The following is a 23,016-nucleotide window of genomic DNA, read 5'->3' on the forward strand; positions in this document are numbered from 1 at the left end:
GATATCATAAATCAACTCATCTATAGCCTGGATGCCACTTAAGCTCTCAGTGTTCTAGATAATTTTTGAAGTTGTGATAAAAGTGATAAATTGTAGGGGTAGAGAGATATTACTTACCCAGAAGTTCCCTATACCAGTAAAATCAAATGTTCAACCTCTCTCCTTGACCGTAAGTATTTGCACTTCTGTTGGATTTTATTTCATTCAAAAGTTATGTGTTCAATCATGTTGGACTTTTTTGAACTTTATTTTAGATTTTTGGCAAAGATAGTGGAGTGGTTTGCCATTTTCTTCTCCAGCCCATTTTATAGATGAGAAAAACTGAGGCAAACAGAGAGAGGAGTGTTTACCCCAGGCAAGTATAAGATGTTCCTTGGCACAAGGAGTAATGAGAATAGTTTATTCCAAAGTTCCTGCAGGCAGCAGAAGCAGGTCCTGTGGAGCTCTTAGAGCTTTGTTGGACAACAAAAATGACAATTGCATCTAGAGCCATCACCTTCCATCTGGACTTCTGTCTGTCCCTTGGACTTCAATGACTCTAGAATAAAGAATAAGGAATACAATTCAGTGTAACTCCATTTCACTTTAATTCAATTTATGTATTAGTCAAAAGGCATCACCAGTTGTATGTCAGTCCTCTTCAAGAACAAAGAACAGTGATGAACCAATTTGATTAAGTCCAACCTTTAAGTCTATCAAAATCTTTTTGGATATTGACTATGCCATGCAGTGCACAAGATTCCTGAATTCTCAATTTGAGTTATTTTAAAATATGATTACCATGTCGTTTCTGCTTTTATCTAAGTTCTCAAGTAAAATGTTGAGCAACACAGTGAAAGAAAGATCCTTTGAGTAGTCCAATGTACACTTTCTGCTCTATGTACACTGAACAATTAACAACCATTTTCTAAGTTGGTCTCCCAATCAGTTCTGAATTCATTTCATTATATGATCCTCTAATCCACATCTCTTCATTTTTACTATGAGAATGCTATATCAAGATATTATATGAAAATGAACTTCAATCTCAGTAAAGTGTAGCTGTAATGTCCAGTTCTATTTTTTATTTAGAAATCCCATATTAAAAAAGAAAAGGGAAATTCTAGAAAATGTTTAAAGAACATTTCCAACACTATATAAATTACTTGGGGAAAATAGCTGAAAAATGTATTCCACCAAATTACATTTATGGCATAAATATGTGTTTGATACCTAAACCATGAGGGTGAAAAAAAAGCAGAGAAAGAAAAATATAGACCTATTTGCCCAATGAATATGCATCCATATTTTAAATAAAAGACTAGCAAGGAGATTACAGCAATACTCTCTTACCAGGTGAGTTTTATATCAAGAACACAATGATGGTTTAGCATTAGGAAAACCATTAGCATAGCTGACCATATCAATATTAAAACTAATACAAATAATTATCTGAATAGTACAAAAAAAAAACTTTTTTACAAAATACCTCTCTAATTTCTGTTAAAACAGTAGAGAACATTGGAATAAATGGAACATTTCCCAAAATGCCAAGAAAATCTCTAACATCATCAGTAAAGATTATCTATAATGAAGACAAAGTAGAAATATTCTCAATAAAATCAAGGATGAAGCAAGGATGTCTATTAGCACTATAACATAGGAGAAATGCTAGCTATATCTGAGAAGAAGAAATTTAAGGCATTCGAATAAGGAATGAGGAAATGAAGCATTATTTGCAAATGATGTGATAGTATGCTTAGATAACTCTAGCAAATGTACTAAAAATTAGTTGCCATAATGAACAAATTTAGCAAAGTGGCAGAAATTTCATAAAGCCACATAAATCTTCAGCATTTATTTATCTTATCAATAGAGTACACCTGCAAGAGATAGAAAATTACTCTAGATAATATAAAATACCTGTAAATCTACCTGTCAAAAGAAATGCAGGAGCTACATGATAACAATTACAAAACACTTTTAAGATAAAGCCACATCTAAAGACATGAAATGGAGATATAGAATAAAGATAATGGAAAAAACATTGATAGCTCATGGGTAGTGTGAAGATGGGATTCACTCTCTCCTTGCACTTTTGGATTTAATCAACAGAAATGTATACATCCCACGTATCCTTAAGTATGACCCACATATGCTAGAGTAGGTGACTAATCAAAACCCCTGGGCAGTCCTAAGCAAAGCTAAAGCTGCAATTGGCTCATATACAGTGGAAGGAAGGCACAGGAAGTGACAAAAGGGATGGGATTTAAAAGTGGGAAAAACTTCCTGAGAGGTCTTTTGCTTTTGAACCTGGCCTTGAAGGAGCTCTGGCTAGGGATCTTGGACTGCTCTTTGATTTCCTCTAGGACTACCACGGGGGTGAGTGAAAAGGCTGACTCCTTTTCCTGGCTTTTCTGAGATACTAGCCTCCAGAAAGACTTCTTGTTTTGGAGGAAGCCTCGTGGCTAGAACCCTTGTTTCATATACCTCTGGGCCACTCTTTGTGGGTAAATAAACAACCATAAAAAGTCATCCTGACTTGAGTAAGATATTTTTGGCAACCACATTTTTATATATTTAATACAATATTGAATTTTTAACACTTACAGTAGGCTAATACAATACAAGAAAATAATAATTTGCCCTAACAACTCACTTATTCAGTTCCATATGATTCAAAGTACCCAAAAATTATTTCAAAAAGCTAGAAAAAATAATAAAATTCATATGGAATAAAGCAGACCAAGAATATCTAGGAAATGTCTAGAAAGGAAAAAATGAAGGAGGCTCAGCTATACTGGATCTCAAACTGTATTATAAAATAGCAACAATAAAAACAGTCTGTTACTGACTAGGAAATAGTAGTGGATTAGTGGAACAGATTAGGCAAAAAACATGCAATTGTAACTGAAAGGCATGTTTTTGGAAGAAGAACTGATCATTCAACAAAAAACTGCTTGCAAAACTGAAAACAGTGTGGCAGAAACTAGATGTAGACCAACATCTTATAGCATACACCAAGATAAAATCAAATGGATACATAATTTAGAAATAAACAGTGAAATCAAGAACAAATTCCAAGAGCACAAAATAATTTAACTGTCAGACATACAGATAAAAGAATCATTTGTGACCAAAGAAGGCATAGAGGACATTATAATATTTTAAAAAGATAATGTTGAGGGGGCATCTGGGTAGCTCAATGGATTGAAATCCAAGCCTAGAGACAGGAGGTCCTGGGTTCAAATGTGGCCTCAGACACTCCCAGCTGTGTGACCCTGGGCAAGTCACTTAACCCCCATTGCCTAGCCCTTACTACTCTTCTGCCTTGGAACCAATTCACAGTATTGGTTCCAAGACAGGAGGTAAGGGTTTAAAAAAATGTTTGACTACATTAATTAAAAGATTTTTGCATAAACAAAACCAAAACAACCAAGTTTAGAAAGTGCGTAATTAGAAAATCTTGTACCTTTGGACTCCATCTTTCAGAATTCTTTTTCATCTCACAGCATCTTTTTCCCTTCAACACCATGTTGTATGTTCATGTTTGTATATAAGTTTTTGTAACTCCTCCCTCCTCTCTCTCTTTTTACACACAAGAAGCTGGTGAGGTCTCTCTGTTTCTCTAGCCATTTATTTCCCCTTTTTTCAAGTTTTATTATTAATAAATCTATAAATATAATACTTGGAGTAATGAATATTAATTTTTAAATCTACAAAAGGAAACTGGGGGAAAATGATAGCAACTGTCTCTGTCAAAGGTCTCATCTCTCAAATAACTACAGAACGGAGTCAAATTTATAAGAATATCAGTTATACAAGAATTGATAAATTGTCCAAGATTCAAACTGGCATTTCTCTTGTGAAGAGAGGCCACATATACTAAGATGTCTGCGTTTCCTTTATTAGATATGTATTCCACACACAGTTAAGCCTATTCTATCGATGGAAATTATTTATTTTTCATGGCACATACCTCAGGTCTATAAGGGAAATAGTTGTAACTACTATTCTTACAATACCCTTTGAATAAATACCTTTGAAAAGAGTGAAATAAGTCTATTACCTGATGGCTAATAGGATGCAGACTGAAGGAACTTAGTGAACTATTTTATTAAGAGGATAGCCCAAAGGGTTTTCAGTAGAAGCAAAACTTGGAACCACACTCCAGGCACTAATGTACAAATTCACGATAGCACATATATTAGAATATGTATTTTGAATCAGTTTGTTGGTTCAATACATAGCTTCGAAAATGCAATGAGGTAAGGTACTCATAACCCATCAAGTGAGAAAAGGAATAGAAAGAACTTAATGCTTAGACCTTGTGAGTGTAGCATGGCAGGCTGTGTCGCCCATCATGTGTAGTGTACCAACACTTAAGGACTTCTAATCCCTATATTTCTTCCTTTATGGCTTTGGTGGCCAGGACGGCGTGTCAATTTGGACTGAAGCCACAAAGAAGGTAAATCAATAACAAAGCAGCCCAATTCTTAGTGCAATGAACCAATTAAGTCTTGGGTACAATTGTCTTCCTTTCTTTAGGTACAAAAATATCCTGAAGAACAAAGAAGAAAGTACAGTAGATATGGATCCTATCCCAAGGCTGTTGTTCATAAAAAGGATAATAGTGAAATTATAATATCAACGTAATTTATTTCCCAACAGAGTCAAGTAGAATTTATTAAGTGCTTACTCTGTGCCAGTACTGGGATTACAAAAAAAGAGGAAAGAAACAAAGTCACTACTTTCAAAGAATTAATCAAATGAGTAAGAAAATATGCAAAAACAAACAAACAAACAAACAAACATGTACACATAAGATTTACCCAGGAGAAACTGTAGATAATCTTGTAGATTAGACATTAACACTGAAGAGGAATAGAAAATACTATTTGCAGAAAAAGGGATTTTAGTTGGGCCTTGAAGAAAGGCAGAAAAATGAGAAGAGAGATCAATTTAAACATGGGGGAGAGGGGAAGATATCAAATCATTGTTTGTTGAGTACTTATTACATATTAAGAATAATGACAGTATTTTGATATTTTTAGACTGACCATCTTATGCATCTTTAAAAAGGTGAAATTCTTCTTACTGTCCCTGTTCAGTTATGTTTTGATTTAGATGACTTCTGGGATCTCTTCTGACTGAATTTAAATTATTAAATAACATTAATAAGAGATCACTTTTTCCCCAAAAGCATCAGTTTTAGATAGTTTTATAGACTAAAACTTTATGAAGCAATGTTTTGTTATAACTATTCCTTAAAGTGATCCCTAAAATCAATACAGAAAGTTGTTCCACATCTGTCTTCCATTTTTCTGCAGATTCAGCATTGACTATCTCTTGTCTGTTGCCACAAAATATACTGGTTTTAAAGAGAGAAATGTTAGCAGACAGAAGGCTAACTCTAGTGGAACCTTGTTCAGTAGATAGTGTAAAATGATGTTATTCCCAAAAGTTGAGACTTGAAACATTGCCAGCAGAAGTATATTACTTATTTATAGAATTATAGATTATGAGTTAAAAAGTCCAATTCATTCAACTTCTACCCTGAGTAGGCATCATTGCCTGAATATGGTCATACAACATCATCTTGAAAAAAGCCACTATTTCCCAAAAAGCATATTCCACTTGTAAATAGGTCTAAATTTAAGAAGATTTTCCTTATATTAATTATAAATTTGCCTTTTTGTAATTTAAACCTAATAGTTCTATTTCTGGCACTTGGGATCAAACAAAACAAATCTGACGTCCCTTCTATGTGACATTAAGTAAAATACCTTAAATATAGCCATCATTAGTCTACTGAATATGCTCTTTTACAGGCTAAACCTTATCAGTCCCTCTAACTGATCCTCATGTATATAAGTTCAAGGCTTCTTAGTAGTAAGCACTTTGCTCTTTTTGCACTGAATATGATTATGAATCATTTCCTTAAAGTACGATGCCCTAAAATAAGTACAATACTTCAGATAAGATCTAATCAACTTCTATCACCTTCTTTTTATGTGATGTCTATAGCAGAATGATCACATTCATTCTAGACACAATGTCTCATTTGAGTTCAGGATAGAATCACTCCCCTTGCCACCTCAAACCTTTATGTGCATTTGGTTTCTTATTCTCTTGGGCTATATAGATCACGAATTTCCCTTTCCCTGATTATTATCCAAATGTCTCTTTTTACTTTGTAATAATTGACTCACCACCTGCTTCTAGCCTTTCACTACAAAAATCTCAGAATATCTTTCCCAGATCACTCTATCTAGGCATTAAATAAATATTTATAGAATACTTACCATGTGCCAGATACTGCGCTATGCAATGAGAACACAAGGAAAGGTTATATATGTATGTATCATTATGTGAGCACACACATATTAGGGTAAAATAGTTAATTTCATGGAAAAGAAAAATAGGGGGAACAGAAAAATATTTTTTCATTGTCTACAAATCAATAGAAAAGATGCTACTAACTTAGTCTTTCATGACCTTCTTCCTCATATTTGTTTATTTGTATAATTTTGTAATTTAGATCATTGAGGTTATATAGAACTAGCCACCAAAACAAGGCAATTCATCATCAATAATGAATCATCTCAAAGTTATATAAAGGTAGATTTCAAACAACAAATAATGCAGAACATGTGTATTTAAATCAGAGGCTTAATTGAAAGCTCTTTTTAACTCACTAGAATAGTCCTTCCACATGAACTATCAACACCCAGACTTCAGGGATAGCTGATTTATTTGTATACATATCATTCAGTCTTCCAAAAGGGTTCAACACCTATTGGTGTTTAAGATGAATTATTGCGGTGATGTTTTGATTTGGTACAAAAAGAATTTCGTCAAACCAATTTTGAATGTCATGAAAAATAATTTAATATGATTTTGTCAGGTTGTTATGTCACTTAAGAGGTAGAATGGAAAAGGGTAAAATGGAGCCATATTAAATAGTAAAGCATGGTGACAACTTGGTGGTTAATATTATTGATGGTCTATCCATGACTTTTTAATTATCTTGGACGTGTAGTTAGGAACAGAACTCAATTTTTAAATGACTAAAGCCACTGGTAAAGTATTTTTCTCTTTATCACCTCCCAAAATCCATCCAAACAATTCAAATGTTCAATATATGAAAAAGAGGAGAATACCTAAGTTAATAGAAAGCCTGTTGGATGTAAATGACAAATGTTCACTAATGAAAGGAAAGCCTATTGTTTATTATACTATTGTACTTATACCATGAAATCAACTTATGAAGAAAATGTATCCATTATGAGAAAAAAAATAATTTGCAAAGCACAATTCATTTTAATTATTCATAATAATGCCTGACAGTAATGAAGTCTCCTTATTAAGTAATCTGTCAATCTAAAAATCAGTCTTGAGGACAGGATTGAATTTATGCCCAGTGCGACTACAATAAGAATGAATGTAAATGAATCATGATGGAAGAAGAGGAAACTTGAATGAATAAGTCATTCCTGACAACCACAGGCAAGAATTCTAGGGTGTGAGTTATCTGAGATCTCAGGATGGATCAAACTAAGATATACTATGTATGAAAGTTATATTATTTAAATAGATCATGTGTTACCCACCTACTATCACTATGGAAGAAGTCTGGACAAGATGGAGGGATTCATTTGTCTATTTTCCCTATACTAAGTGGCTGAGGGATTAAGACTTTTTGTAGTTTTCTGGTTATCTAAACAAAAAAGTCATACCATCAGGAGAGAGAAGGTCTCACTGACATATCTGACAATCAGGTCAGTATGACTGGCACAGAAACAGTGAAGCTGTGTTAATTAATGTTCTATCCCTAGTTATTGCTCAAAAACTTTTTTTCCTGTTAAATCATCTATCATTATCTTGTTTCATTCCACTTTTGAACTGGAAGTAGCAGACTGATCTGAATGAAGCCTGGCTTACAACTGGGCTTCCAGTTATAACTACTGATATCTTCTCCTAACTTGATGAATTCATAGGAACAAAAAATTAAGTGAGAACAATTAAAGTTAAATCATTTCAGTTGCCCATAGCTCTCAAAAGTATAACTATATAACTATAATAAAGAATACTTACTGTATATAAGATAGTTGGATGGAGGAAAGCTGGAAACTTCAAAGCAATTCTGTACTTCATATTTTTCAGATATACAGGAGATTCTTCTAACCTCAGAAATAAGATACCGATTATATTAGATTACATATCGCTATGCTGCATAGTTTCAGAGAATATGCTGTGTCAATAACACATTCAGAGTTGAGTTTGGAAATGAATGCTGTACTTGATTGTACTTTGACTCATTAAAATGCTTTAAATGTATTATTTGGCAACCTAGTTATAGTTCTTTTTGTCAATTTGTCTCTTTTTTAATTTTAAGGCAACTTCAATTTATTTCTTTATTTGAGGAGTTGCTTTTTCTTCCAGGGTTCCACTTCTTAAACTCAATATTTCCTTTTCTGCTTCGTTCCTTTTACACAATTCTTCAATAAGTTGTATGTCTTTATTGGCCTTTTCCTTTATCCTTATGCATATAATATCTCTTTTTCTGCATAACATGCCCCCACTTCTGCTTAATTTTCTTCATTAACTGCACTTCATTCTAGCCAAGAGTGCACTGAAGAATTAGAAGGCAGCTGTGGAGGGTGAAAGGTTGCTTGATGTGTTAAGAGGATCATTATCAACTTTTATTTCTGCTCTTTTTGAATATTAAGTGTGTCTTGGGGAGTAAAATCAACCATAAAGATACTAAAGAGCCACTTTCATAGAACTCTGAATTTTGTACAAGGCATACTAACATTGCAGGAGATTGATATTTTCCCCCTATAAGTTTTAAATCTGACCCTACTGAGAGTTTTTCTATTCTTTCTTACCCATGTGGCTTTTTAAAGGGTAATTGGGATGGCTTCTGAATCACCAACCTTGCAAATACCATGAAAGGCCAAAATAGTACAAGTCGTGATCATTTTTCAGTTTGGTAGAGTAGCTCACAGGATCATAAAACCATATTTGAATGACACATTGTAAGTTATAGTCCAAGATGAGATAACTGAGATCTTGAGATGGCTTGCTCTGGGAAACAACGATAATAACTAGCATAGCTAGCATCGTCTCCTGCCAAATACTAGTATACATTTCTGAAGGAATCTGCAAAGCCCATTTTAAATGTTTTTAAATGAAAATAATGTGATTAGGTTTCTCATTTAAGTTGCAAAGAATAACCTAGATTGGCAGAATGGAAGTCTCTTTAAGAGGAAGAAGTAAATAACCTGGAAAAGTTGTGAAATATGCACACAACCCATTTTCATTCTCCTGTGCTTTGTCACTTATCTATTTACTTCAGTCACTTCTTGGAGGCAAGAGAAACACCTGACACAAAACCTTTAAAGAAAACACACTTTAATTAAAAATACAGTTTTATTGTTTGTTTGTTTTTTAACTAAATGGTCTTAAAATTTGGTCGGAGCAGAATCACTCCTAATTGGGCTAATGATAAGGAGCTTTCAATAAACTACAATTCATTCTCTGCATGACTACTTCATATCGAAGTATTGGCTTTGACTCTGCAAATGATTCCTCATTCATTGTTCTAAGTAAAAGTGAAAACGAAAAATAAGATAAAGAGAATAAAATAAAGACCAAATAAATTAATTAATAAAGCCCTCCAATGAACTGAAATATATTTTCTGTATGAAATGTTGAGCTTCTTTGCTTTAAGTAATCTCATCTTTGGATGCTTAATTTTCAATAAGTGACTGTCAAACAATTTTATAAAGTTGGATTAATTTATGGATTCCTGAACAACATTTATCATCACTTTTTCCACTGTGTCTAAATTCATGAAGAAAATACATTCCTAATCATAGGTCATGATAATATCTTAAAGTGTCTTTTGATAGCCATGTATTATTTTATTCTAATTCTTAAAGTAACTATGATTCTAGAAAGAAAATAACAAATGTTTCTTTCATATCTAATTCTTTGTTCTGGATTATTTTGATAAACATGACTATAAAAGAACATGTTAAAAAACTAGTTCACTTTATTCTACAACATTACCATATCTTCTTTTTTATTAATTCAAAGCATTCCATAATCTAATTGGAAACAACCAGTGCATTCTTACCCCTGGAATTTACCATGTCCACAACATAATGACTTACATATTTCAGGATAAAGAACAATTCTCAATATGGCACAAAGCCTACTATAAAGTTATCCAAATTTCTTTCTTCCTTTCTTTGTTTCCCTTCTTTTTCTTTCTGACATTTCATGATTAATGTAACTTGCTTTCTAGTTCGCAAAAGTCTCTTGGCTTGCCTGGACAGGTATTGTACAGGTGAATGAATCAGAATATGTTTATTGAAGCAATCATTGACTTTTCACACATAAACATATTTCTTTTTTTTTCTTTGTAAGGAACAATTTGTTAAAATGAATACATTTTATTTTAAATAAGACTTTACTACTTGAAATGCAATAGATGGGAAGGGGTATCATGAATTTTTATTTGTTGATTTTGAGTTATTTTTTTCTACTTGTTTCTAGACATTGTATATTTGTTAATTTAATTAATTCTCAAGAGAAAAATCAAATCTTTCTAAAGGACTTAAAACTGCCACAATTCTTACTATTAACATATTATTATAGACAAGTATTAGAAGCTTTAAACTATCTTCAAATCTGGAGAAAATAAATGACTGATTCTCTTCTTTCACCCTCCCCCAAACATTCCATGGAATATAAAAATTCATTCTGGAGATTGTTTGCTGATCTTTGGTGAGAAAATGTTGGAGTAATTAGATATAATGAAAATCTGATGTAATTATTTGAACATTTTGTGATATGTTTAGAAACAAAAGTGAGAAACCAGATATGTATAATAATACTATTAATTCTATTTTTTAGATCTTTAAAGTTTACAGGATACTTAAAACAACCTATACAAATAAGACTTAATATTATCCTTATTATAGTCATTTCATATATAATGGGTATCACTATGGCACCTAGCAAGGAGAAAGTAATATATCTGTGAGATCCTTACTTTTTCCTGCTAACCAGAAAAGAAAACAGTTAACATATTCTCAGAGAATGCTTGGTAGAATTTTCCTCCCTAGTGTGAACTTTAGATTATCCCATCCTACTTAGTCTAACAAAAACAGGAATGTCTACAGCCATACTTAAGGGTTACGTATTTAGGAGGATGGCCTATGACAGACATGTGTTAGCAAATGACAAATCAGAAACAGCTGACAGACCCCTGGGCTGTCCTAAGTCAAGCTTAAGCTACCATTGGTACATGTGAGACACAGGAAGCTGATGTAAAAACTGTCCATATATTTTGTGTCGCTTCCTCTCTCTGTGCTCTTTCCGTGGAGAGGTGTCTCTGGCAGCAGCTTGCTGAGCATTTCGGCATCTTGGCATGGTGGCAGCCATTGTCCAGGGTTGGCGGTGAGTTTTCCTTGATACTCTACTAGGAGAAGCTGAGTAGCCTAGTTCAGGTGAGGCATCTTCACTGAGCTTTCTTGGAGTTTAGGCTGATTCTTTTCTCCTTTACCTTCCAAACACTATCCTCTTAGAAAAGCCTCTAATCTTCTTCAAAGACCTTGTGGCGGAGGTCTTTGAGCTTCCCCTGACACAGGCCAGGTGGGAGAAATCCTATACCCTCCTATATTCTTTCCCTTTATATTAATTAAAATCACTATAAATTTCCAAACTGACTTGGGTATTTTATTTGGGATTTTCTCTGGTGAGCAAATTAATTTAGATTAGGTCACAACCCTAAAATTATCCTTACACTAGTCCCTTATACCTCTTCTGTCTCTTCAAGTTGAGAGATTTTACCTTCATAGACGAGAACTTAAGTCCATAGCAATGTCACAGGTTAAATTAAACTATGTTTCAAGAAGAAACTAAATTGAGCCCTGAGGCTCAGTTTTATGGTACTATTTCGGAAAGTTATATGCTCCTTAATAAAACTAAGCTCTGACTTGATAGTCCACAAGAACTTTTTTCCATAGTATAGATAGTCTGTGAAACTATAAAATTTCAAATAATGACATTCCAAGAAACAAGGACAAATTCATTTAAAAAATAATCAGTTTTCCAAACCACATGCAGACATGGAGGAGAAATTAAGTCATGATGTCTATTTTCAGCCTCATACAAATGAATGGAATCACGTTCATTCAATACTAATTTCTTAAATGTTTATAATGTGCCAGACAGTATACTGGTTAATATAATTAGGAAAAAAGGGAAGGGGGGTGATCCCTGCTCTAAAGGAGCTTACATTCTTTTTTTTTATTTTTTAAAAAATGTTCATAACTAAACCCCTTACCTTTCATCTTAGAATTAATATTTGGTGTTGGTTCTGAGGCAGAAGATCAGTAAGGGCTAAGCAATGGTGGTTAAGTGACTTGCCCAGGTTCACAAAGCTAGGAAGTCTGAGATCAGATTTGAACCCAGGACCTCCTATCTCTGGGCCTGTCTCTCGATCCACTGAGCCACCCAGCTTCCCTCAGGTGCTTACATTCTAATGGGATAATACAACATATAAAAGGAAGTTGAAAAACATGGTGGGGAAAAAAATCCAGAGTTGAGAGTGAAATCTAGAAAGGATTGAAATGAACATAGCTACCAAAGTACTTTCCTTATACTGGAAGTCCTGGCAGATCTGACCAATAAGAGGAGGAGGTCACAATGGAAGCAAAATCCTCTATGATTGGAAAATTGATGCTTGAAGGTAGAGAAAGCAGTTTAATGATTCAAGAAGAAGATAGAGGGAAGAGAAAATATATATTCCTTCATCTATTAAAATATCCATCAAATACTCTTATGCTAAAAGGAATAATGAACTGGAAGAATTTCATGTGAACTGGAACAACCTCCAGGAAATGATGCAGAATGAAAGGAACAGAACCAAGTGAACATTGTACACAGAGAAGGATGCACTGTGGTACAATTAGATGTAATGTATTTGTCTACTAGCAGCAATGCAACAATCTAGCACAATTCTGAGGGATATAAGAGAAAGAATGCTATTCTCATTCAGAGGAAGAACTGTGGAAGTAGACACATAGAAGAAAAACAATTGCTTGATCACTTGGTTTGATGGGGATATGATTGGAGTTGTATACTCTAAATGATCACCCTAGTGCAATTATCAATAATATGGAAATAGGTCTTGATCAGTGATACATGTAAAACCCAGTGGAATCCCTCATTGGCTATTGGAAGGGGTGTGGAGAGGGGAGGGAAAGAACATGAATCATATAACCATGAAAAATTTTCTAAATTAATTAAATAAATTTCATCAAATAAAAAATCCATCTTCAGCTGCAAAAAAAGATATTCCTCTCCTACCATTAAAAGCAAGTCAATGACTAAAGTGGGGAAGTCCCCAGCATATTACCATGTAGGCTCTTCTTCATTTGGATTGTTGCAATCCCATCTACATATCATGGAAAATAATATTATTTGCTGGGATGAGTTTGACTGAAAGTCCTCTCTTAGGTTTAATATTTGAACTAAATGATGTCCTTTGAACTTATTCAACAATTAACAAAAGAAGATTTACTTTTCCATATCGAGAGACTGATAATCAGAAAGGACAGCCACTGAGGACAACCATTATGATATGGATGTCAGGCATTAGAGCCCGTCTTAGGGCTGTTTTGCATTCAAGTGATAAGGGTGTAGTGCCAAAAGCCTGATTCTTTAGTTACCTGAGCCAACCAGGTCTTAAGGATGGTCTTAATAGCTCTAAGGAAAAACTAGCCAAACTTGTATTAAGGGAGTGATTAGAATATTGTTCTTTCTTCATGCCTAATGCCTCACATGATATTCTAATGGCTGCTGATTACTCTACTACAGTGGAGTCATCTCCAAAAGAGATGGTGGCACCTAAACTATAGAGGAGTATCCCAGAGGGTTACTTATTGACTTAATTTTAAAATGCAATATTGTAGCTCATGGTAGTGAGAGTAGAACCCAATAAAATCAGAGTCATCAGCTAGGAATTGCAAAGCATGTAGTCTTCTCCCCAGCATGAGAAAAGAAAATTTCCCCATCCCAAATACTAGATATCCTGCCAATAAAATTACTGATTCAAGAGTTCTATGAGAGGAACATACAGTATTGGGTCATACATTAATATGCTGACATAATGGTTTATTATCCTATAGAAAACACTGCTTAGAGACACTAAGGTAATCTACATCCATTGTTTCCATTTGTAAAAAAAAATTACTAACCATTATTCCTGCAAAAGGCTTACCTAATCCCTTAGTCTACATTATTTTCCTTATAAAGTATATACAGAAACTCAATAAATTTTGTGACAACCAGCAAGAGGATGTCTGGTGATTTGACCCTCCTGTAATCCCCCAAATCATTTTTCTCATCCTGGTTCAATGATCCACAAATAATTAGTCAACTCCTGACACAATACCTGTGTTTTATTCTATTTTATCTTATTAGTTAAATATTTCCCATTTTCATTCTAATTTCATGTGTGTTGCACTTGGGAAAGTTGTGGGCCATCTGTGGTTCATGGGCCATATGTTTAGCTTCCATTCCTAGCCCAATGACCTCTTTCACTACAGATCTCTTCCCCCAAATCTGGTAGAAATTTTCTTCCTCTTGTCCTGGGGAAATAGAGGTGGGGATAGAAAGAATACATTTTCAAATGCTTAACTATTACAGTTCAGATTTGCCCAAGATAGCATAGTGATATATTCAGATAAAGAATGTGAGGCTGAAGGAGATAAGTGATTTGCCCAGGGTCACCAAGCTAATAATAGGATGTGAATTCAAGCAAATCTCTTCTTACTGCAAGTGAAGAAATATTTCTGTATAATATACCACACCATCAGGAAAATGAAACTGGAGAGGATGAGATTGATAGGTAGTATGGAAACAATGATCATGAACTTGGATAGACCTTGAGAAATAGTGGAAGATAGAAGATCCTTGTATGTATTAAGATCCATGAGATCATAAAAAGGTTGATAAGACAATTAATGACAACAATATCACACTTCTTTCAAATTATTTCTAAAATAAACTACACATCATCAATTAGTTTATTTGCCAGATTGACAAGTTGCATGTATTTTTCAATGTATAGCATTTTTTAAAAGATTAAACAATTTTCAAGAATTCTATTTATAAAAAAATCAAGAAAATAATCCCATTTGTAAACACTTGTTAAAACTAATATTCAATCAATAAAACAAGATTCATAACTGACATGATGTTATTTGTGCCATTTTAATTTTAAACTGTGTTTACTTATAACATTATCTCAATTTAAACTTCACAACAAAGTTTTGTGGACATTTTTAATGCAAATATCATTATTACCATTGCAGAAATAGGTAAACTGAGGAACGATGAAAAGTCTCATTCCAAAATTAGTAATAAGTGGAAGAGGAATTAAAAACTGAATCCATAGGTTTTGCCATTTAAAAAATGTAAATATCTAAAATTTCTAACTTAAAGTCCTTTTAAAATTCAGGAAATTGAATTATTACCAAAATATCAGCATAGAGTATTGGAATGAATCCTGTTTTTAAAATCTTAATTTTTTCATTCTATCTCTGGTACTCTGAGCTTTAATCTGTAGAGCTGAATATGATGACTGAAGTGGAAATATAAAATCAAAATAGTGGAAAGGGATGATAATAAGTATTTGTATAGAGTCTACTGTGTGCCAGAACAATGTTAATTATATTTTATAGATAAATGTTATCTCACTTGATCCCCACAATAACTGTGTAAGTTAGGTGTTATTTCATCCTTTTTCAGTAGAGGAAACTAAGACAAATGGAGGTCTAAATGAATTTCCCAGTCTTCCAGCAATTAAATATCTGATTTGATATTCTGGATTTGAATTCAGTTTTTTCTAATCCCAATCCTACCTCTCCATCCATTGTGTCATCAGCTGCCCATGGAATACTAAGTATTAAGCAATGTGAAAATGTTATACACTATAAATATAGGGTATTATTCCCAATAGTCACCTTATATTCAGTCCAGAGTGTAGTAGTGATGATAGTAGAATAATAAGGCACCTGTTGTTGTTGTTTTTTTGTATAATATGACTTTGGAATCTGTGCTCAAAATGTATATTACTATGTTCTTGATTCCAAACCCATCCAATAACATAAATCTGTTACTTATACTTTAAAATATATACTCACTATTAGGCCCAGAACTTAACTTTAGAAGGAAAATTGATTTATACCTGCTATATCTGATAAATTAATGGCATATAAGAGGATATAAAGTGGGAGAAGAGTTAAAGAAAGAAAAACTGGAAAATCATTGTTTCCAGAAGTCTTACATGCACACCACACACAGACACATGCATTTTGCACATGTATGCAAAAATTTATAGGTACCTTCTCACTGCCACTCTTTTTTCAGATATCTACAAGATTGAGGAGTTTTAACAACATAAATATGATAAATTTATCATTACTCATTTTTCTCCTCTTGAAACCCATAAGGAGACCATTTCTGTACATCAGTCACTATATGAATCAAAAAGGACAAGATGAAGACACACCAAAGTATCCGTATTCGAATCAAAGTAGAATTTATTATATAAAAATATATGGAAGACATAAATGAACCTTCTTATCCTCTCTCAACAGTACAGAGAGCTATGCCCCATTGTATCTACTTTTATTTTTAAGTGATAAGAACAATAAAATATAAAGGCAAATGAGTATCCATTTATCTTCCTCTAATTCTAGCAGCAATATACTATTAATCTATATCTTTTGTATAAAGTTTCTCCTGCCTAGTCTAAGCTAAGGGAAGTTCAGAGACCTCAGCCACGAGGCCTCCTCCAAAATGAAGTGTCTCCTCTAAGGATAGTGTTTTCAGAGGTAAAGGTAAAAAGGAATCAGCTTAAACCACTCACCAAGCATGCTAAGGATGCTGCCATGAGCTCCTAACCCTGAAAGAGTCCAATGTCTCAATGAGAAAGGCCAGAGAGAGGAAGTGACCTTTCTTTACATCACTTCCTGTGTCTCACAGGTACTAAGGGTAGTTTAAGTTTGACTTAGGACAGCACAGGGGGTCTGACAATTGTTTCTTATTTGTCACTTGCTAGCACGTCTGTCATAGGCCATCCTCCTCAACAGGTAATCCTTAAGTAGGGGTGTATACATCCCTGGTTGCTAAGATTTTAAAGACTAATCAGGGTGGAGAAAATCTAAAATTCACAATCCCCCCTGATGATGATTGGGGGACTAGTCTCCCCAATTGATCACTAAACATAATTATCCTGCACCTCTAAATTCTTCTAACTGTAGGTGCATAGAAAATTTTCCCTTCTAAGAGGAAACTACAATAGTTAGAGATAAGAGGGAAATAGAAGAGAGAGAGACCAGTCTTCCTTGGGTCTCAGGGGGGGATGTATAATTGAAAATCTGTTACCCTAAAAAAAGAACTACATTTTCCAGGAGCCCACTGACTTCCTGTCATTATATACTTCCTGTAGATAGGGAATATTAGGCAGGGACATGCAAGGTCCTTCCCCTTTACTTCTGGTAGTGACCTTGGTGGTGGTAAGTCTGGTGTTTGAACAGGGCGATCAACCATGGGCACGTGGTCTTTATTTTGTGTCTTCTTTATTCCTTGATTTCTAATAATCATTAATAAATCTCTTAAAATATAATATTTGATTATTGAGATTTAATATTAACTTTTACACTTTCCTAGGTCTAATTCAAGTGTAATTTTCTAGGTTCCATTGTTTTATTGCCTAAAAGGAAATCTCAAATTTTCTTACTGCTCTTAATTTTTAATAATCATCTTTTAACATTCTGTCCTAATTTTATCTGGCACAAATTGATATTTTTCCTTTGTTTTCTTTAGATATTTTAAAGATAAGTTTCTTGTGGTGAAAAGAACACTTAGATTGCTATACTTCTTCCTATTACTCTCCTCTTAAAACTCTGATTTCTTCCAAATGATTCTTCTTACAATTGTGTTTATACATTTGGTGGATTGAATGATATAATATTCAATATGGTTTATAATTTTAATTTTTACTTATTTTTAATTTATATTTTAACTCTTAATTTTCAAATTTTCATTCTGTGCCTATTTGTCAATTAGATTTTTGTTACTTTCTAGATTTTTATTTGCATACTTGATCAATTAACCAATCTGTCTTTCAACTTAAATTGATGTAGGTTTTTAAATCTATATATTTTTCACTAAAGATTTTATTATCTTCTTCCCAGATATTTTGGCATATTGTCTTATTTTTCTCTCTGTCTTTGATAAAATTGTTTATTATTTCTAGAATTCATTCTTTAAACATTCATTATTAGTATATCACTTTTATTATTTTTTTCATTAGATTTCCCTAATGACTTAGTTTGCCACATTTTAAGAAGATGAAATTGTATTTATTCATTTTTATCACTTATTATAAAATCAAGTTATCTCATATAAACTTTCATGTCATATCTGTAACCAGTATGTTAGAAAGGACAGTCCTACTTGTTAATTAACTATGTATAATCAATGATTGATAACTAGAAGAATTAACTTAAGAGTTCTTATTATCATCTTAGAATGCTAAGTAGACAACTTGACTAAATCATGATTCAAGATAAAGATAACAGAAGAAAATGTAGAATCAGTAGTAAAAGTAAGAATAGTATTTGCTTTCTAGGAGTTTATATCAATAACAGTATCTTCAGATTTTATGACTGATAGATAATTCTGTTTATCCTTACATCTCTTTTTAAGAATTATTGTCTAAGGATATTAGTTATAAGATCAATACTATACTTGGACCTTGTCCTAGAATTTATCAACTAATAGCTAACATACTTTGAATATGTGGGTTTTGTTAATCAGTGTCTTATATCAACTGTCAAAAGTCTATAAAAATACTGTGAATGTCTACAAGATATCTTTCATCATAGACTGGATATGATGAGACTATTGCTTATATGTGCTCACAAATATTCAATTCAAGCTCAGACTAAGGGCCCATTTTTCTCACTATTCTTACAAATACCTATAAAATATATGGAGTATTTGTTCTCTTTTTCTTGATTAGAGCTCTTTATGCATCAGCAATTTTTTGTAAATATGTCAAGCAGAGCTGAAAATAGGCTCATAATTTCTGCTTAGTAATATTAGAGTTTTTCATATTCAGGAGTACACTGGTGCCAACTTGAATCTCAATAAAACTAATTGTTAAATTTTTCAATATGAACATGTATGTCTAAGAAGTCAACTACAAGCTTTGATAGTTTTATTGTTTAGATTTACAAAGCTTATGGATATAATGTTAGTAATGCAGGTTACATTTTAAAATGTGCCATGTATTTTTTTTCAGAGAATGCATAGTTAAAATATTTACCAGAACATCACTGATCATATATTTCTATTTTTGCGCTCTGAACTTTAACTTAGTTTATAATTCTTTTGTTATTGCTATTGATGTTTAGTTTTAGTAGGAACACATTAATTTATCAACAATTTTTTTGTATTTTTGTAAGTTAGCTAGATTCTCTATTCAACTACTTTTGTATGTCATTTGCTAAACATGCTTACTATGGATATTGTTTTATTCTTTGTGGCATCTTTAGTTATAACTGTAAAATTTTAAGTTTATAGTGTACTAAATCATATATATTTTTACTGTTTTATTGTATTTTATCATTATACTTCCCCTTTTTTAAAGTAAATTGAAGTATATTTACTCCTACTTCATCCTTCATTTTTCTTCGGGAAAATGTTTTACACAGAAGAAAAAAATTTCTTGATCACATGGTTCAATTGGGATATAATTGGGGATGTAGACTCTCAAGGATCACTCTATTGCAAATATTAATAATATTAATATGTAAATGTAAATGTAAATAATATGTAATATGTAAATGTAAATAGTTTTTGAGCAATAATACATGTAAAACCCAGTGGAATTGCTTGTTGGCCATGGGATGGAGAAGAAAGGAGGGGAGGGAAAGAACATGAATCATTTAACCATGGAAAATATTCTAAATTAATTAATTAAGTGAATAAATTTATATTTAAAAAGGCTTTTAAATATGATCATTATAAACAATTTATCATTGGGATATCTAGTTATTATGTCCTTGTTAAAAAGTATGAGTACAACTTACTCACCATGACTCTATTAATTACATTAAAAATCTTCAGATTAAGCAATAATCAAAAAATTAGAAAAAAAAACTTCACTAAAATCCTTTAACCAATTCAAGGCTGAATAAAACAAAAACAAAAACAAAAAAACAGAAAAATAACCATAAAATTTGGATATAAGAAAACAGGATAAGAACAAAAATGCAAGTATGTGTATTAACAGGCTAGAAGCCCTGGTATTTGTACTCTGAGAAAAACTCTAAGATATAGAGTAATAGAATATATCAGTGATTTGCAAAATAAAATTTAAGACCCTGAGTAACAGCATTCTGACTAAGTAAAAACCAAGGAAGTTTTAATAGATAGCATCTTGACTGGAGAAAATCAACTAACTAGCCACTTGAATATTGTTTGACTAGAACATTGACTATTCCAAGCACTCTGAGCCTGACCACATAAGAATGGAAAGCTCATGGCAGGAAATCATTCGAGAGATCAGGTTCAAACAAATCCTTTCCACCATATCAAGAGTACAGGAGAAGGCAGAACATGATACATAATCCCTAATCAGCTGATAAAGCTGGATAATGAGATAAAAAGAAGGTAAAATTAAAAATATATTATTAAAATATTTATATTAAATATTAAAATATTCATATTATTAAAAATTAAAAATATAAAATTAAAAATACTGTACTACTGTTTTTAAAAATGTGTTACTTGCTGAAAATTATGTGCACTCACACTGTGGATCATGGTCAAGTTAAAAAGGAAATGAATCTCATTTTGAGGTAAGAAACCTTTGTATTTTACCTCCCCTTAGGCAACACAGTGTATCACTGAATGTGAACTGTATATATTTTTTAATTTTTTAAATTATGTTATTGTTTTCTTTTGCATTTGTTGTTCATTTTGTATTTGAGATTTTTCTCTTATTTTTTGTACTCGAAGAACATGTTATCAGTTTTAATGGTTTTTTGGTTTTGCACTAGGGTAATTCTAAAATACCCATTAGCTCTAAAGTCAATGCATACCCAAAAGCTTTAGTCTATGGAAAATTATCATTGAGTGTTAAATATTATGGGACTTTGATCATTTGATAATTGTGTATGATTCCAGAAGAAGGGATCACAAAGGAATCAATGCAAAATGCCAAGGAGCACAAGGTTAAGCTGCACAGTGCCAATGAGCACAAGGTCAAAGAGACAGACCAAACTCAGTGGGATTGTTGAGATTCTGCACCAAGACATGGGACTGGAACTTGTTTGAGTTTTGAGGTTGTGGCTGTTTGACATACATCAGAGGTTTTCCCCATGCCCATGCCATATTCTACCAAGTACCAAAGTTTAGCTGCCATCCTGGCTCCACTGTCTCTTAAAACAAAGGTAAAATCAGAACAAGGAATGGTTTTTTTCCCCCGTTTACTGCTAAAATCTAGTCCCTTTTCTTTCTTTCATAGTGTGACAATTTTCTTTAGTCTTGGCTGATAATTGGGTGAGTGTATAATTGTTACTACAGGCTTGTGGGACAAAAATCATTTAATTAGGCCCTGATTCAAGGACCTATTATAGGATTATTTTTCCTTACTTAGAATTTTTACATATAAGACTTTGATATTTTATATTTCATCCAAAAGTTAGTTTTTCTCTTTTATTTGAATTTTTTATTTTTTTATTTTTCTTTGACAATTGATTCATATACATTATAATTCAGCCATGTATCCCTGAGTGATCTGTGTGTTTGTCAACACACTCCTCAGGGGGGATTGTATTATTATCCTATAATACAAAGTTTAAATTTTTTTGAGAGTAATTTTACGATAAGAAACTGGAAACCTCCCCTGAATCCAGAAATAAACTATTTGGAGAAGGCACCATGAAAATGCCTGCAGAGACCACAAGCTGCACCAAAAGATCCAAAGTGAACTTTGGAATGTGGTGATTTGATGTGGGGGGTTGAATGCATTAGTTTTGAATGCACAGTCTTATGCCAAAGGGGACTGCCCCAAATTGACTTTTTGTCAATGTAGCAATAATTGGTTTTGTTCTTTTTCTCTTTTACTTTCTTATTATGTCCAACATATTGTAATTTCCCCTAAAAGTGAAATATTGTATGTACCTCTAGTTGAAAATCTTTAGAGTTATAAGTCAGTAACGTGTTCTGATTCCATGGGGAAAATAGGCATGCAAATCTGGGAGACTTCTACATGATCAATTTTCATTGGAATCACAGGCAGAATTATGTAATTAGAATTTCTGTATGCTTGACTATGATTCACAGCATTCCACTTTCATCTTCATGTTAATTCCTTACATTTTGAAGATAGGTTTTATGTAGACCCCATCCCTCACTCACTTCTGCTTTTGTGATTTGGTAAACTTGTCTTTACTCAGGCTATGCTTTTCCTCTACTTCAAGTGATTATTAATAAATCCTATAAAATATAATACTTGGAGTTATTGGATATTACTTTTAATCTTACATTATCATTATAAGAACTAGATAAATCTAACAAAAAAGTAAAGAATGAAATTTTAGAAAAGTTACATTTAATAGCTATCTGAAGAAAATTGAATAAAGATTAAAAGGAATTTTCCTTCTTTTCAGCACCACATAGTACATAACCAAAAATCAATCAAGTAATAGGCCATAAAAACTTCACAATCAAATGTCGAAAATCAGAAATAAAAAGGAAACTTTTTCAGACCATAATGAAATAAAAATTATAATTAACAAGTGTTCATTGAGAGGTCATTTAAAAATTAATTGCAAAATAAATAGTATAATTCTTAAAAATGAGTGGGTCAAATTACAAATCTATAAACAATTATTTATTTCATTAAAGAGAATGACAATGGTGGAACAACATATA

This window comes from Monodelphis domestica, chromosome 3, assembly GCF_027887165.1.
Source record: "Monodelphis domestica isolate mMonDom1 chromosome 3, mMonDom1.pri, whole genome shotgun sequence".
NCBI lineage: Eukaryota > Metazoa > Chordata > Mammalia > Didelphimorphia > Didelphidae > Monodelphis > Monodelphis domestica.